This window comes from Sturnus vulgaris, chromosome 3, assembly GCF_052056855.1.
Source record: "Sturnus vulgaris isolate bStuVul1 chromosome 3, bStuVul1.hap1, whole genome shotgun sequence".
NCBI classification, from domain to species: domain Eukaryota; kingdom Metazoa; phylum Chordata; class Aves; order Passeriformes; family Sturnidae; genus Sturnus; species Sturnus vulgaris.
This window is the reverse complement of record NC_142245.1, coordinates 29,880,448-29,895,562: the sequence shown is the minus strand read 5'-3', so window position 1 is coordinate 29,895,562 and position 15,115 is coordinate 29,880,448. Positions and strand designations below refer to the sequence as shown.

Genomic DNA, 15,115 nt, shown 5'->3' with positions numbered 1-15,115 from the left:
AGGTCTCTCTGCATTAGGCTGAGCTAATTAAATACAGCTCTGTGCTTGACAGGATCTACAAATGCCTCAATCCACTTTGTCCAGTTGCACCCACGGATGATGTCACAGCTAAGCAGACCAGCACGAACACGCTACCCTCGCTTGCTGCCAAAAGCTACCAGCCTGAATAAGATCAGCACAAAGGTTGCACTTAACCTGACTGAGCATTGTCAAGGAAACTGAGCCTCTGGATAAAACCAGAGCAGCTTCAGGCCCACAGTGCTCCTTCCCCAAAGCAGGAAGCACAGACTGGGATGACATATCTGCTACTGTGAGAGAAAAGGTGGTGGCCTCCTGGAGAGAGGTGCTGGTCTTTGAATTGAGAGGTGCTGAAATTCAGAGTGATCTTGACAGTCCTTCGTTCCTCACCATGATCATCACGAGATGTTGCTTTCCATGTCGATGGAAAAGTTTTGTTTTGAATGAGTTTTGCAGTTTAAATATAGGAGAAAATCTCCATCTTCTCCCTTATGCTACTTGTATACCTACGATCATGAAGTGTGAGAAAACACAGAAATTCTTCTCAGAAGATGGATGTTGATATAAAAGAAGAGATTAAAATAATCAGATAATAATCATTCAGGAACAAATAAAAATTAAGTCTTGGATTATCACAGTTCACAGTGATTTTCCAACATATGTTTAAATTACCTAAGGAGCACTTCTCCTACCTCAAGCAAGCAACTCACAGAGTAACACCTTTCCGTTTCAGAAATATTTTATAACACCCAAACTTCTTTCCTGGATGAAATTTATTTGCCCAACACACACTCAACTCATTTTCTCACTTCTGAGTTTGCTCACAGCAAGGTCTGCAAACACGCACATCCTTGTAACAACTGCTCAGAATGAGAAGGAAGTGTCCATCCTGCAGGAATTGCTTTCTGCTTGGCATTTTCCCACTCATGCTGCTTTATGCCTGTTGACTCATGGAAGGCACTTTGTATGTCTGAATTCTAGAGTCTGATCTGTTCCCTCTTTTTTCTGAGCTAGATTCCAAAATCTCCATTTTTATAACCTGTGGGAGGTTTGCCAAGTGAAATGTGAGTAAGGATTTCAAGACATGGACCTCTGAGTCACAAACTCCTTGAAAAAGCCACCAAAAATGGCAAAATACCCCTGCCCAATGTATTGGAAGCTGTATTACAAGGACATCTCAGCTCTTCTTACATAAAGGTACTCAGTGGTACCTCCTGGCAATAAAAATAAGGATGATGAATACAACATCTGTGGCAGGCCCTCTGCAGGGTGTAATTTCCAGGATAGCAGTGAGTGTTTGACACTTCTTTGCCCAAAAAAGCATCAAATTTTTGATTTTGCTGGAGAGCTCTAAACAAACACAACAGTTTAACCTCCTCTGAAAGTACTTCTTGATTTAATTCAGATAATCTTGTTTACTTCATCTCTTTTCAATAGCTTGTTTTTCCTTGGATCTCTGACATGCACCAGAGTATACTCATGCTTCCTTTCCTATTCATCAATGGTACGGGTGTATTGTGGGTGTGCCAGATGCCCAGGAGTCTCTCATTTCCTTGGTAACAGCAAAGAGTTACTAATCCACAGCAAATAAAAGTGAAATGTAATGCAGGCACTGAGATAAGGGTTAGGATGCTTGATGTCCTTTCCTGGTATTTAGTCTGTAATCTCTGCTCAGATGTTATCCCACCCTATGCTTTATTTTCATCGGTAACTGAAGAGCAAAATTCTGTTGCCCAGTAGACAGTACTAAGAGTCAAAACATAATGTTATATTTAAGGATTTAATAACACATTGGGACACAGCACAATAGGAAGTGTTAAATACCTGTCAGCATCCAGGCAGTTGATTCAGCTGCAAGCCACGTTTGTGCTGATGTGCACCACAAGAACAGAGCAGCAGCAGGCAGCAGACACAGCAATTGATGCCCAGAGGGAAACCAGAAACTTCCCTGGGGGCTCTCCAATGGTGCTGACAGATATCAGGAAACAGTTTCCAGAACCCCCTGGAGGAACTATCCCTAATACATCAGAAACATTCCTTTGGACTAAGCTCCTGGGGGAGAATGAATTCCTGCACATTTAGGACCTCTTGGTGGGACTGGGGCTTTGCCCACAGGCTGCCAAAGGGTCTGTGTCACCCCATGATGTGGCTGTGACAAGGTCAGCACACTGCACAGCTCCAGAAACTAGGAGAAAGAGATCAACTGGATCTTCTCCAGGACTCTGCAGGTAAAACCGAAAACCCCAGGTTCTGGTGGGGTTGATGAAGGTCCAGCCACCTGGAAAACAGCTTTGTGAAAATGATCTGGGAGTCCTGATGGACACCTCGTTGAAACTGCATCTGAAACATGCCTTTGTGGCAAAGAACAACAGCCTTCAGCTAAGTGTTGCCAGCAGTTGAGGGAGGGTTTCCTTCTCCTGTACTCAGCACTGGTGGGACAATTTTGGTCTGATGGGTCCAATCATGACCTCTCCGGGGCAAAAGACACAAGGACATACTGGAAGTGCCACAAAGATGGTTAAGGGGCTGGAGCCACTCTATCATGAAGAAAGACTGAGATAGCTGGGACTGTTCATCCTTGAGAAGGCTCAGAGGGAGTCTTACAGTATGTACAAATACTTGATGAGGGGGAATAAAGAAGATGGAACCAGAATCTTCTCAGTTGTATTCAACTGAACTGTGAAGTGACAGGACAAGAGGAAATAGACAAAATTGAAATACAGTCAATTCCACTTCAACACAAGAAAATATCTTTTTACCATGAGGGCAATTAAATACTAGAATAGGTTTTCCAGAGAATTCAAGGAGACCCCATCCTAGTATATGTGCAAATCCTGCCTGAGCACAGTCCTGGCCACCCTGTCCTAGCTGACTCTGCTTTGAGCAGGCAGGTGGACCAAATGATCTCCCAAGGTGTCTTTCAAACTCATCTATTCTAGATGTAAATAGTGTACTTTTATGTTACTTATCTAAAGGGCATTCTTGATCTCAGTGCAGAGGCAAAACAGCTTCTGCCCTTGGACTGTACAACATCACCTCTCTTGCAACTTTGAACATAATGCAGACAAGTAACCAGGGAGTTCTACAATAATGAACTCTGTTCATAAGGAAATTAATTTCTAGTCAAGATGATTCTGTCAAACCAACTCTTATTATAGCAAATATCTCACTCCAGAACACAAGCTAATGATTTCCCTCATCCATCACACTTTGTAGTCCTTGCTTGGGTACCAGGCATTGCTGAGAACCACCAACATTCATGGATCAATATTCCATACACAAGCAGGGTTAGATTGCACTGGTTGATAAATTATGGTAAGCTCATTTCTAGAAATCAATTCTTTGTTAAAATGACTGAGAATGATTGCAACCGAATGCTGCTTAGGGAAGCAAAGGTCCTAGACCTCCCCTTTCATTATTGCCCACTTAAATCAACTGAAATCACATTTTTTCACTTTTGGTTTCTTTTTTTCCCCACTTTGGGTAAATAGTGGATGCAGCTGAAGTCATCACTTTTTCCTATGACTATCAGAGGAGTGGGGTGCAAAGAGGGGGTGGATGGGGTGGGTGAAGGAAAGCAGATTTGTGCTCATCACTCTATGTAAAGAAACTGAGAACACAGATAAAATAGGATTAGCTATGACATGTAAACAAAGGAAGGGTCCCAGTTCCATCTCTCTGGCTTGTCCTAACTTTCTGTATTTCCTGGCCCAAAGGTTCAGTGTATGTGGTTCATTGCACCAATGAATCTGAACATGCAAATTATCTCTGGTGAAAGGAGAAGATTAGAGATCAACTGCATTTTAATGTCTTTCCAGAAAGTGTTTTATATAATATGGCTATGAATACAGTCTAAGGGATTAAAACCTTTAAAGTAAAACCCCATCCCCAGAAGCCCCCAGAAGCATAGATTCATGTTTGTCATCAAGTAAAGAGCCTTGGAACACAGAAATGGCACAAACAAGGTCAGAAAACAGATCAAACCTAACATAATATGGAAATATTTCCCTCAAGTATCATATCTTCCATTTGACCACAGCTCATGCTGAAGAGTATGGTGAGACACTGCAATGAAAGATGATAAGAGTACAGCCACAGGGAGAGCCTGCAAACAGAAAGGCACACCCTAAATCAGGGATAGAGCTTGTAGGAATACCTGTGAGCTGCTTTACTGCTCCCCAGTACATGAGGGCCTGATAACAAAGCAAGTTTTATTGCTACCTGTGGAACTGGATACATCATCGCTGCAGTGACATACAAGCCAAAATATTTCCAGCATGTTTCATCTCAAATACAGAAAGTTTGTATCTCTGTGTCAAATAGAGCCAAAATAATCCCTCTGTCAAACTGTTCATAACCTGACAACCACTGCTGTATTGCTGAAGCATGAAAGAAATCTAATTTCTCTTGATAAAGTGTCTATTGATGAGAAGCCTTCAGTTTCTAGGATTTTCCACCCTCAAAACCCAGTAAAAGTGTGAGTTACTCCTTTACCAGCATGAGTCAGGAAGCAGCTGGGAAACTGCTTTGCATATGATGCAATATCCTGAAATAATATGAACATCTCAAGGTTGGAATATACTCACACAGTGCAGCTGCTTATCAAAATGCAAGCAAATGATTAATCAAAGCACAAAGAGCTGGGAGAAAACGCAACAGGTCCCTTATCCTTTCAGGCACCTAATTCACTATTTCCCAGCCTTTCCAAACCACTATGCTTGAACTGGTTCCTTGTAGGAAGTTATAATTTCTGCAAGAAATTGCTGGCATAAGGAGAATATTCTTTAATGACAGGGCTGATTTTACAGCCTGCTGACCAACGTCTTTGTACAAAAATGATCTAAATAAGAGGTTGGATGAAGTAAGCATGAGAGAGAAAAAATGCCAAGGACTGAGGACTTCTTGACCCTAATTATACCTCAATTGCAGATGTGCTGGAGTCAGTTAGAGCCTTCAGCATTTAACCCTTGTTTATTATTCCACATTTAAAATAATTAGAAAAAAAAATTGGTTCCACCAGTTTAGAAAAATTTGGTCATCAGAATTAAGGTAAGATCTGCCTCTCCATCTGAGTCTTATGGTCATACATAATTTAAAGAGTTTTTCATTCCTGTAGTGCAAAAGGAAGGCAAAATTTAAATATGGGGGTTGAATAGGTTGGTTAAATTGGTCACAAATCGATAAAAAATAGAAGAATTATGCAAGACTTGTTCTTTTTCTTGTGAGGTTTTCACCTTCTTATAATAGTAATTGTTTAAGATTATACAACTTTAAGAATTCCATCTCAGGATATTCTTGATAACTGATATTAGGAATCCTGGAATGATGAGGTATGTATTTGGCCTTTTATAGCCTTGCTTTTTGTAAATTTTTCATGGAAAGTTCCATGGCTGGAAATGGGAAGAAAGGCAGGAGACTGGATATTACAGTGGCATGACTGCATGCCCAGAGCTTCAACCTTGCCATCTTGTTTCACCCTAGCTGCTGAAAACTGCAGTCAGAGCACATTTCCCTAAGGAGGCAGCATATCATTGCCACATAGTCTTAAAATGCTTTACAGAGTATTAATTTCACAGATGGATCCATGGATGCTTTAATAGAACTATTTTATCTTTTTTTTAGGAGGACAGATTGGAAAAAAAACAAAACAAAGAATGAAATATATATATAGCAATGACTAACTGTCTACAAATAGTTGAAACATCTGACTGTTAAAGATGAAAAGGAATTGTTTAACACATTGCAGAAGTATATAAATCATCAGAATTTGGTGTGTATGAAACAGCTGAAGATGAAAAGGAAAGATGATCTTGTTGTGCATATGCAATTAAATTCACAGCTTTGTCACAGAAAACTGGTATTTGTCCTTTGGAAACATCTCTTAATATTTTTCCATGTGAGTTCTCTTTCCTTACCATGAAATCAAAGACTTTCACTCCTCATTGTTTTTCTGTCCTGTCAACACATTTAAAAGTAGTTGGGCCAAAATTGTTTCTTTCAATGTATTCACATAATATAAGCAAATTATATACCAAATTGCTTTGGGGGCCTCTCAGCACTGCCCTAATTAAATAATTATACTTGCACAAAAAGTGCCTTATAAATGTTAAATGTCATATTCTACCTAGTCTAATTATATTATGTACCTAGTGCTATAATGTATAATAAATTACTATTTTCAAAGGCTAATTCAACCCAAATATCAGCAGTCTCATTAAAGGCAAAGGCTACAGTTTCCAAGAATCTTAGTGGTTTAGGAACTGCAGACATACTTGGAAAAAAAAAATCACCTACAGGCTTTGGGTATCATTGAGACCCTTTGGGAATCTCACTTTTGGGTAACTAAGTAATCTATGAAATTTTTATAAAGTTATGAAGAACTGTTAAGGACTTTTGAAATTTTGAACCTAGAATTCTTATCTGTGAAAAGTCTCCCAGGAAATCAATGGGAGTCACATTGCTAAAAAGAATATTTAAATGATCTGGACAAAGCACTCAAAATTTGTCTCAAAGAAAATCCTAGAGTAATGAATACAGACCCCATGCTAGAGGAAGTATAGACCACTTAAAGCTAACAGGTCTTCTTTTGATCTCTCTCTTCAGCAAGTCTTTTGAAGAGCATTATTTTTTTCCTAATGGCAAAACTAATAGAAGAAACCTTTCTTCAGTACAGCCTTGCATTCACTCTTTTAATACACTGGAGAGTAAAGCTTCTTTATTAATACACTCTACACTCACAGACATATCAAATAATATGTCAAAAGATAAGAAAGGAAAGCAAAGAACTTGGGTGACATTTGTTGACATTTCCAACACGGAGGAAACAAACAAGTTACACCGTGGCTGAATGTTAAAAAGGCCGTGGAGAGTGAGCTCCCCTCATCAATATGGCCCTTGGGGCATTTTTAACTCAGCCTGATACTGTGTTCCCTACTAGCAGGTATTCCTGCAACATGGGAAGACAGGAAAGGCTCCTCTCAGCTCTCTGAAGACCTTAGTAAAAAGGTCACCAGATCTTTTATTTTTATTTACATTTTTCAAATATCAAGGTCACTTTTAAAAGAGAATAATCAAGATGCCCAGCCCTGCATCTAAATAAATCTTCAGCTCCAAACAGAAATGAAAATCAAAATACAAGTGGTTTCTTTCATTTTCACTTAAAATGTAAAAAGAGGTTGGAAGTTCTTTATTTTTCTTCTTTCCTTTGCTGAAATCATGTTAAAATCCCTTTAGAGTGCAACCGAGAAACATCAAAAACCTTAATGTGGCCTGAGGGTGGCTTACTACAAAGCCATGTGCTAATAATACCTCACATTTATAGCTCTTTTCAGCCAGAACCGGATCCCCAGGCTGTGCAGATACTGTGCATGCAGGAATAGTAATTTTGAGCCCCCTTGCTGACATGTGGCTCTCTCCACAGGGGCTCAACAGCCAGCCCCCAGTGCTCCATACTTTGGAGCTGGGGGCACCCTGTGCTAGGGAAACTCTACAGAGAACCTCAGTAGAGCAAAAAGCAAGCAGACGAGCTGGAAGTCACCAGAAAATAGAAGCTGTGAGACCTGCCCTTGCAGAAGGTGTCACTAAAGAAGCAGCCACATTGCTGCAGGAGTGCCCTGGAGCCTTCTGGAGGCTCTGGCTAAAACCAGGAATGTGCAGCAGTTCCCTGCTGCCATCCTGATGGCACATTCCTGGTGTGCCATCCCTCTCCCTGCAAGGCTTCCCCTACGTGGAGAAGAAACTCTCTGACTAGGTCTGATCAATGGTCTCAAAACCACAGCACCAGCCACACAGCTCATAAGGAAAATCACATCTTCATCTTTCTTGTAACAAATCTCATTTTCTTAGCTTTGCAGAGCACCAACTCACCAAGTAGGAAAACTTGATATGATTAAATCTATTAATAAACCACCAGGATTACTCTGAATTAATGTTTATCACTTGCTAAGTTTTGAAATTATAGGAACCTAATGCATGGTATTTTACAGGTATCTGTTTCACTGTACTGGTGAGTGATAAGGTGATAGACTAATTTATCTCAGATAAAAGAAAATAACACATTTTCTCTATGCATGAGAATTGGCCCTTGTACCCATGTCCAAATACTGAACAACTCCTCAGTGATGCACATCAGCATTACCAAATTAAAAGTCAACAGAGCAGCACTCATTTACATCTAATGTGTCTATTTCTAGATCTTTACTACAATGGTAATAAAATAATGATTAATAATGATCCCAGCTCACATTATTTAGTGGAATTAATCATAGAATATCTCAAAGCATTTGTAAGTTATTTGCACAGGAAGTTGCACCCACAGTTATGTATACTTATAGAAGAATCACATCAGTTAATTAAATTTTCTTTTGTATATCTCATAGGTCCAAAATCAAATACTGATTTAATCCTGTCAGTTCTACTTCCTAGACTGTCATGTTATATCTTTTCCAGTATTCATCCATCATAACAATCCGTGGGTTTAAGATCATAGAAGCGTGTTCTTTTTCAGACTTTCTGCAAATAATATTACTACCACTGGTACTGTTTTAATTAAATTGTTCCTCATTTAACATTCTTCTGTGGATTATGCATATGTTTAATTTGCTCACTTTTAGATCTAGTAAACACTACTAGTCCGTAGCTTTATATTTTGGATATTGAAAAAAACCCAGAATTTAAATTGCAGAAAAAAGTTGTCAATCATTCCTTCCTGTCATCTTCCGAGTAAGCTGGAATGTTGGCACTCATCTGTAGCTCTAGTGGCATTTACATTTTTAATGAAGTAGCTTATTTGCTGAACAATACCCTTCCCCTTGCAGTTGTTCTATGGATTATGTCTAATTTTATGAATCCTGTCTGTGCCAGCTTTCACAGAGGTTCATTCCATTTCTTCTGTTCTTTTCTGTATATGTGCATAACCTGAACTTACCAGTCCATTCCCTCAACAGGTATAAATCCCTGCCTACTGACTCTGCATCTCATCATTCAGTCTGAAATTGAGCCTTATGCAAAGTACAAGGAAACTTTCACCTAATGAAGGCAGCCAACTTACAGCTGAGTGATGTGGAGAAAATAGGGCATGACTGTCACTCACCATTAATGCTATTTACCACCGTCTCTATCGCTGCACAGCAGAAAACCCTGCAAAGCCTCTCTCCTAGGTGGGGCCAGCTAAGTCTGTAACTCTCTGTAAGCACTTGATGACAAAACGCACCCAAGAGACAAACTGCTGCCAGGTGTGGTTTCCACAGTTACTTTGATCAATTCTATTTGATATGGGCTTTCACATCCCTAAGCCACCAAGCATAAAAGCACATAATCTCGGATATGAGTTTATAGCTTTTAAAAGAAAGGAGGACAAGGTAAATACAGAGGTGTGAGACGTAGCTGAGTCCTCTTGAGCCTGCAGTCACTGCAAGAGCTTTGCTGGATTATTTCAGGGCCTGGCAGCTGCCTCTGACATGGACAGGGACACGTTTCAAGTAGCAATGGTCTGGACAAGGAGACAGAAAAACTCACTGTCTTCACCCCAGACAAACTGGAGGCTGCCAGTGCTTATCAATATGCCAGGAGCAGCATTGCTCTGCATTATTGCTGAGTCTGGCAGGGGTAGATACCAGTCCCACAGCAGCATCTCACCGTATCTGCCACCTCTCTGTAGTTCTAAACTCCAGCATATATCTGTCTGAAACACATTGTCTCCTCAGTTTCCCATCTCTTATTTTCTCCTGTGATGGACCCCCAGCTAGGTTTCTTTTTGTCCCCTGGGTTCAGTATTTGAGTCAGTCCTTTCCAATATCTTTATCAATGATCTGCATGAGGGGATCAAGTGCCCCCTCCGTCAGTTTGTAGAGAACACCAGGTTGGGTGGCACTGTTGATGGAAGATAGGAAGTTTTGCAGAGGAAACCAGGGAGGCTGGATCAATGGACCAAGGCTGATTGTATGAAGTTCAACAAAGCCAAGTGCTGGATCCTCCCTTTAGGCCACAGCAACCCCATGTCATTCTACTGACTTGGGAAAGAATGGCTGGGAAGCTTCCCAGCAGAAAAGGATTTGGAGGCGCTGCTCAACAACAACTGAGCATGGGCCAGTGTGGCCAAAAAGGCCAATGGCATCTGGCCTGTATCAGAAACAGTGTGGCCAGCTGGACCAGGGCAGTGTTCATCCCTCTGTACTCAGCACTGGTGAGTGCTGTGTTCAGTTTTGGATCTTTCACTACAAGAACACTGAGGGTTTGGGGCATGTCCAGAGAAGGGCAACAGACCTGGTAAAGCATTTGGAGCACAAGACCTGTGAGGAGAGGCTGGGGGAGCTGGGGTTGCTTAGCCTGGGGAAAAGGAGACTCAGAAGGGGGAACCTTATTGCTCCTGCCTGGATGGAGGCTGCAGCCAGGTAGGGGTTGGTCTCCTCCCACATAGCAAGTGACAGGATAAGAAGAAATGGCCTCAAGTTGTGCCAGGTTAGTCTAGATTTATATTAGGGAAAATTTCTTCACGGAAAAGTTCTTCAAGCATTAGAAGGGGCTGCCCAGGGAAGTGGTTAGGTCACCATCCCTGGAGGTATTTAAAAGACATGTACATATGCTACTTAGGGACCTGGTTTAGTGCTGGACTCAGAAGTGCTGGGTTAACAGCTGGACTTAATGGTCTAAAAGATCTTTTTCAACATAAACAATTCTACAATTCTATATGCCACTGGTATTTATTCTGACTGACTGATGTATTGTGACTTCTCAAAAATTAATATTTGTGGTTTGGTTTCAGATTATTGAACACTAGGCCTTTGTTATTATTATTATTATTATTAATTATTTATTTCATGAGTTCTCAACTTTTTAAAAGATTTTTCAGCCCTGTTCCTGCAGTTTTAAATAGCAAATAACTGTCTGAGGTGAAAAAAATATTATACGTTTAATAAAAATAATGATTTTTTTATCAGTTTTCAGAAGTTCCTTGGAAGTCCACAATGGTCTTTCATTATATTTATTCCAAATCCAACTTCCTGTTTATATGTTTAGTTTCTATTTTTTTCCTACCTGTCCTATTCGTCAAGTGCAGATAGTAGTGAGCATCTCTGATGCAGACAAAAGACCAGAATTCATGTCCAGAACTAAAGCATTCTATGATTTTTCCCCCCGCCCCCTGGTCATTTACTGAAAGAAATTATCCCTCTAGAAACAAAAATATTTGTTTTAATCTTATCACTAGGTGAAATGCCAGTTGGCTTTAATTTGTACAACTCCATCTAACCCTTGGGGCTATTCTTAGAAGTCAGGCTCAGTGTACAGTAACTCCAAGGTCACTCTTGGTGGTCAGGGGAAGGAGATGGACTTTTCCCCATACCTCAAGACTGAATTATCAACTGAAGGTGTTTATTTCCATCCTGTGACAACAGACATAGGCTCAATAACTACTATGCTCTCATCTCCCAGACAAGAATCCAGACCTGACTGCTTTATCCTAATAAAGTAAAAGGTAAACAGGCATTTATCCAACATACATTTTTCATTTTATTCTTACAGCAGCAACACTAATATTTGCCTTCTAACTGCCTCATCTTCCATATTAAAAAGTTGCACAAGCCAGTTTTAATTGGAGAGGTTGAAATTAATTTTATTTTGATGGGTTTATACCATTCTCCACAGCTTTACTTGAAGTGGCTTTCTGCTTCAGGGAGCTTTGTGAATAGAGAGAGCAGCTGCAGGACAATCTTCTAATATAAAAATGGGCTTTGTAGAACTTCCTTGTGTAGCTCCCTGAATATAACTGCCTGACCTTGAGAAAAGAAGCAGGAGGTGTGTGTTTGACTTAAGTATTAGCAGATAGGCTGGACAGTGAATCTTTCAACAGTCCACTAAAAGCAAGAGATTCAACGTACAAGGTAAGTTCTGACCTTTACGTTTAAGCCTCCTTCACTTACTGGGGAAAAGAACTGTGGCTTCACTATAATGTTAGTCAACAGTACTGTCCACTTCTGGTGCAAAGTAATCCTCTCTCCCATACTGGGAGATAAAACAAGTAGAAAAAAGGCCAAATCCTTCCTAAATGACTCTACTCTTCCCAAGAGGATGAGTAAATGTCAGCCAGCTGCCCTGAAGTAAAATCTTTACTCATTAAAACAGTACATTATCGCTTAGGCCGGTATGGGATGAAGCACAGAATTTGCTCCAGTAGCAAGGTTTTAATCTTTCAGCCAGATCCATTTGAGTAGCTCTGGAGGTCTCAAATTACCTATTCCACTGATCTGCAGGAAGTAATATGCCTGTGAAGGGATTTACTTGCAGGAACATTACTGGCAAGAAGCACCTTAGGTTTTCTGTAGTGACTATTTTGCTGTGAAAGCTTGATAATCTAATACTTCCTAAAAACTTTGTGAATTTTTGAGTAAATATATTATGTGATGATTTTGGCTATTTTCCACTTTTAGTCATACTGAACAGTTTTGAGGTTGCACATACGAGAGCAGAGACTGCAGGCAAATTCTCTGACTTCTGTGGTTGAAATCTAGATATTTGAAGGATTAAATACATTCTTAAATAGCTACTCACATGACAAAATAGGTGAGGAGAGCTGTAATGACAACACTCAACCAAGAGTGCAAGAGATTTAATTTCTGTTTTTTCCCCTCCTGACACTATATTTCACAGAAGACTGTGCTCCTCTCCCAACAGCATTGTGGAAACACAGCCTTACACAGCACACTCAAATGATGACAAGTGCAAGGTTGATTTCCGCCATAACCTCAAGCAAAAGTTTTTAAGACTCAAGCAGAATTTCTGAGGGAACCAGAATCAGTGCTTTCTGTTAGCTGAAAAGCCCTCAAAAGTCAGATCTCCCTATTCTGATTTCGCATTCACATCTGTCACTCTGCCTGATAACAAATGACAGATTGTCTCCTGCACAAGCATTGCCACCCAGACCTCAATTTGAGCATTAACAGCCCCTAGGCAGAGCTCGATATGCTGCCCCTCAACAAGTTTAAGATCTCTAGGAACTCCTTAGGGACAATCTTAAAAACTGGGTTCGTCAGGTGAACACAACCATCATTTGCTATTTAAATTCACTGTAGTGAGGTCAACACTTTCTTGAAGTGATGACTGAACAGGTGGATTTATTTCAGAGTGCTAGTGCTCTTTCTACGAGACCTTTATTTTAGAACTTGGCATTAGATCCTGCTTTTAAGTACTTAAGGAAAAAAAAAGAAGAAAATATATGTGTTCACTTCTCCACTCTTTGTTTCCTGCCATCCCATTGGAGCTGCACCTGCAGCAATCAGGTGGAAAAGAGGGCTATTCATCAGGGTGGAAATTGATATGTTACTTTTCTCTGAAACTAAGCTAAGTGCAACTGTTTTTTCTAAGTAAAAGAAAAGAGCAAGTGCTGCAATGTTTACAGGGTAAAATTTCCCCAATGAATTTGGTGCATTGGTGTGTGATGTGACAGTTGCCTGGTAGAAAACCAAAACAACCAATAAATAATCCAGTTAAAACTAGCCTGTTGTGTTACAGCTTTTGCCAGTTGTCTCAGCAAATATGTCACTTCTGAAAGTTGCAGAACTAGAGACTGAAAATCCCTTTATGTTTCTAAAAACACACCACACACGATATACAACATTGCTGGTACTGTAAACCTGGTTCTTCTCTTTTACCCTTCCCTCCTGTCACCATAGACAAAGCTGTGCTACTGCTGCAACCCACTGTGTCCTACAGTATTTAGTGCCTCTGCATTTAAACAGATCTCTGTGCATTGTGTTTGGGATGGGTTCCCTCCACATACTTCTATTGTGCAGCATCAAAATGTAAAATAATTTGGAGGCAGAGGAAATGTATTATTAGGAAGTAAAGTCCTCCTACCCTCCGCACACATCTATAGAAAATTTTATGGTCTATAAACCAAGTAAAGACTTAGAATTATAGAATCATGGAATGGTTTGGGCTGGAAGGGATCTCAAAATCATCTATTCCTACACCTACAGGGATATCTTCCACTGGACCACGTTGCTCAAAGCCCCATTCAAACCTTGAATATTTGGAGGAATGGGGCATCAACCGCCTATTTGGGAAACCTACTCCAATTTGTATTGCCTAGAGTTAGCCCATAAATACCTTACAAGTGGTCCTTACCTCCAAGAAAAATAAAAAACCTAAAATGACAATGTCTGTTTTAAATCCATCAATGTAAAAGGAATATGACAGCTGTGTACATGGATCTGAAGACAAAGTGTAAGTCGGCTTGCAATAAGAGATCCAACAGAGAAGAGAACAAGATAAGTAAGAAATTTCATGAAAACTCTAAAATGAAATTATAAATTCTGGAAATATTCTCAGAAAAAGGAAATACGTCTGTTATAAACACAAAAGAAAAATAGGTTTCCACAGACTGGTCAGAAATAGTTCTGATATAAAAGAGTGTGAGGAAAATTATGGATAACACATTTTTAAACCTGCAATGCCCAGCTGCTGAATTAGATTTTGAATATAAGAGATCCCACAAAGCATGTGTTGTGCTCACTCACAAAATTTTGAAAATCAGTGCCTAGTAAAGTCATATATACCTACATCTTTTATTACTTTGTTATTTGTCTGGGAAAGGGTGGCATTTCTAGGCATGATGATTGCTCTCCTGTGCCCTTTCTAGCATATATCTAGGGAAAGGCAGAAAATATGCTGGAATCTGTTGTCTATTGTTGGCATTTCCAGAAAAGCCAAGAATTTCAGGAATTAGCATTATTGGTCTGCAGTCTGTTCATGGTACTTAGTGTTGTGTAGACACCTTATGAGTTGCATCATTTGAGTGAGATTAGGAGGCATGTGATGAGATGATCTGCAATTGAAAGTGGGAATCATCCTGGTGGACCTGATAGGAGACCAGTGGGATGGTTCAGCTGTGGGTCCTCCAGCAACCAGCACTGGTGATGGTGCTCCCACCCGGATGTTTTTACAGGCCATAAGTCCAAGGATTCTCATCATCATTCACAGACCTCCAGACAAACCTTTATACCAATGAAAAGTTGTCCATCCATGCCAGTGGGTTTTGGAGCAGGCCTGGATTCAACTAATGCACTCAATGCATACATGGAAATCAACACTAAAATGGACT

The 15,115-nt window shown here is 40.1% G+C and overlaps 1 protein-coding gene across 4 annotated transcripts in view; it reads right to left on the bottom strand.

Annotated features, from left to right (window-relative positions):
• LRFN2 (leucine rich repeat and fibronectin type III domain containing 2) overlaps positions 1–15,115 on the bottom strand; it is a 152,462-nt gene that overhangs the window by 50,211 nt on the left and 87,136 nt on the right. The window lies entirely within an intron of this gene.